General features: G+C 38.9%; 1 pseudogene; it reads left to right on the plus strand.

The window, feature by feature from the left end:
* The first annotated feature begins 2,336 nt into the window (after positions 1-2,336).
* LOC131904487 (NHP2-like protein 1) lies at positions 2,337-2,729 on the plus strand (annotated as a pseudogene).
* Positions 2,730-3,295: the final 566 nt, after the last annotated feature.

Raw genomic sequence — 3,295 nt, forward strand, 5'->3', positions numbered from 1 at the left:
CAAAATCAAAACCAGAAAACCAAATCCTACAAAGAATGTAAAGGAAAGGAACCACCTAGATTCTTTAAGTGGGAATGTAAATCAATATAATAGCTAAGGAAAATATTAGACTCAGAAATTTAACAGCATGGGATATACACAAAGGAAATGAAATAACTATTAATGAATAAACATCTCCATCTCAGTATTTATTTTAATACAACTCAAAATTGTCAAGATACAAATTCAATCTAGGTGCCCGCCAACTGATGCATGAATAAAGAAATATTTCAGTAATATATTCCATGCGATGGAATAAAAGAGATGGAATCCTACTACCTGTGACAACATGAATGGAAATGGAGATTATTATGTAGAGCAAAATTAGCCAGGCTTAGAGAGAAAAACTAATTTTATAAATTAAAATAAGAAAATAAAGCATTAACAAATTACTCATCATCATATGCAAAGGAGTGTGTTAGGAAATTGCTTCTCTTGCAGAATGAATTAAAATTAATTATAACAGTTGCTACTCCCAAAGGAACAATTGAAAGATAGATGAATATCCAGATATATAAGAGGGTAAGCACAGACCAGCAGTAGGAAGATAGAGGACCTATTGCTTTGAATTGTCAAAACATGACACTTCTACCTCAAAAGTCTGGATTCTTCACAAATAAAAAGTACATTATAAATTGGATATCATATGAACATTTTTGGCAAAATTCTTGTTCTATCATTGCATGCTTAAGATTCCTCCTTGGATTCTAAATCTGCTCTTGAAGCACATTGATAGAAGTAATGAAATGAGTAGAAGAAATGAGGGCCACAGTTGCCTTTATTCATGCCTCATGTGCATATGACAGGCACAGCAATGGCAATAGAGCTGTTGACTTTCTTTCTGTGGGTCACATAAAGGAACATTTCTAATGTAGTGAATTGTATGTGCAATATATTATTCACTTTTTATCTCTAACTCCTGGTCTTACGAAAGAGTGTAAGTGCATCCAGTATTCAAGGCTGTTATCAGAGTCAAGTGCAGAGAACATTAACATACAAAACACTCATGCCTCCATATTTTCCACATTCTCCATTTGCAATATACTTACCATGTTAAGATTGCCTCTGGTAGTCAGTTTAACTGTATCATTCAGTGAATTAGAAAGGAAAGCATTTTCTATAGTTTATCAAATAAACTTAGTTAATGATGCTTTTTATGGCTAAAATTTGCAGTTTATAAGGCTCACAAAATATTTAGACTATGGCAACTGCAGAGAAGCATATTAGGAAATGTTCAATCAGGATTCAAACTAAATAATTTCTAGAGATTTAATATTATTTGATCCCAAGATAAAATACTCTGGATAATAATCTTTTAAGTGAATATAGACACTAGTCCCTGCTCCCCATGAAGGATGTGTGTGTGTGTGTGTGTGTGTGTGTGTGTGTGTGTGTGTGTGTTTGTGTGTGTCATTCGTAACAAAAGTTCTCTCACTAACCCTATTTTACCTTCAGTCATAGTTTAATGCTCTTCTTTCTGTTTAGCTATCTTCTATTAAAAAACAAACAAACAATCAGAAACAACAACAACAAAAACAAAAACCTTTCTGTTCTCCTACTTAAAATTCAACTGTGGGACAGCCAGGAGACACATCCAAGTCTCCTTAAGAAGAACAGGGAGGATTTTGGTCCTCAGTAATGTAGTGCCACTTGCAGGTTTCCTTAAGCACACAAGGCAAGTTGGCTCAGGCCGGTGGATTTCTTTTGTGAATGAAAAACAACCCTGCCTGGGCTTGTTCTGGAATGGAATGCTGGTGTGTGCAAGGCTTGAAAATGCAGATTCTTTTACTGGAATCAGCCAGTCCTCACTGGCACTTGAGAAGAAGAAACTGTGCCACGAGGAGAACACTACTTTTAAATGCAGTCAACAGACAGCGTATAGTGGTATGGGAAATGCGAGGTTTGCTGTCTCTGTTCCTTTGAGAGTGGCAGAAGCATGGCATGACAGGTGAAAAGACAGCACTCATGATCAGCTGCTGCTTTTCTTAAATTAGTCAAAACTCCAGGATGAGCATCACCAAAAAGATACTGTTTTTCCTGCTAACATTCTAAAATGTAGGTGGTTTGTGAGTCTTGCATCCAAGTCATTCATTTGACACTAGTTTTCTACAGTTTTAAGCCTTCCAAGTTTGTGACCATGGAAACAGTCAGGCTGAGGGCTTATTTGGTTTACTTATGTTGGCTGCCAGGACCACAAACACTTCCCAAGAGGAATGCATAGGTATGATGGACAATTACAAAAAAAAAATTCTGCCTGTCTGAGGTGGGCTGTTCTCACATCGCGGCAAGACCGGCTCATGGAAGCCACGATAGAGGCTGATGTGAATCCAAAAGCCTATCCCTTCGCAGATGTCCACCTCACCAAGAAGCTGCTGGACCTTGTTCCGCAGTCTCGGAACTACAACTAGCTTTGGAAAGGAGCCAATGAAGCCACCGAAACTCTCAACAGGGGCATCTCTGAGTTCATTGTGATGGCAGCAGATGCTGAGCCCTTGGAGATGATCCTGCACCTCCCACTGCTGTGAGGACAAGAATGTCCTCTATGTGCTGTGCACTCCAAGCAGGCCCTAGGACAGGCCTATGGAGTCTCTAGGCTTGTCCTTCCCTGTTCTGTTATCATCAAAGAAGGCTCTCAGCTAAAACAGCAGATCCAGTCCACTCAGTAGTCTATTGAAAGGCTCTTAGTGTAGGCCTGTGGCCTCCGCCCTTTCTTGTCTGCCCTTTCATGTATCATACTGTCTGTTAGCATGTAGTGTTTTCAGCCAGTTTCTATTGTAAATATTGTATGACATCTGTTTTTTTTTATTGTATTTTTTTGTCTTACAGGATTGTTTTGTCCCCATCTCCTCATCCTCTCTTGTACCATTTTTTGATCTTCCTTTAAAAAAAAAAAATGAAACAATACCTAAGACAGGTGAGAGGCAGAATGTCTCCATTGAACAGCAGAGAAACCTAAGCCAGGGATAGTGTCTACTTTCATCTACAAACTCATTTCTCTGTGCAGGTAAGATGACAGTAATGCTGGTCCCTCATGCTTTTGCATACAAGATCTCCATACATGCTACCTGGATTGAAGATCTTTCTTTGGGTAGGAGTCCCTCCCGCCCACTGTCATTTGAAGAGGAAGTTTGATAATGTGAAGCCTATGTCCAAATACCGTTTGTGTGGGGTTTTGCTATGTGTAACCTTATATTCTTACCCCATTCCCTACTGTGCTCCTCAGGGTATCAAGGCAGTAACAATTCAAAGGGATGCA

Source organism: Peromyscus eremicus, chromosome 2 (assembly GCF_949786415.1).
Source record: "Peromyscus eremicus chromosome 2, PerEre_H2_v1, whole genome shotgun sequence".
NCBI lineage: Eukaryota > Metazoa > Chordata > Mammalia > Rodentia > Cricetidae > Peromyscus > Peromyscus eremicus.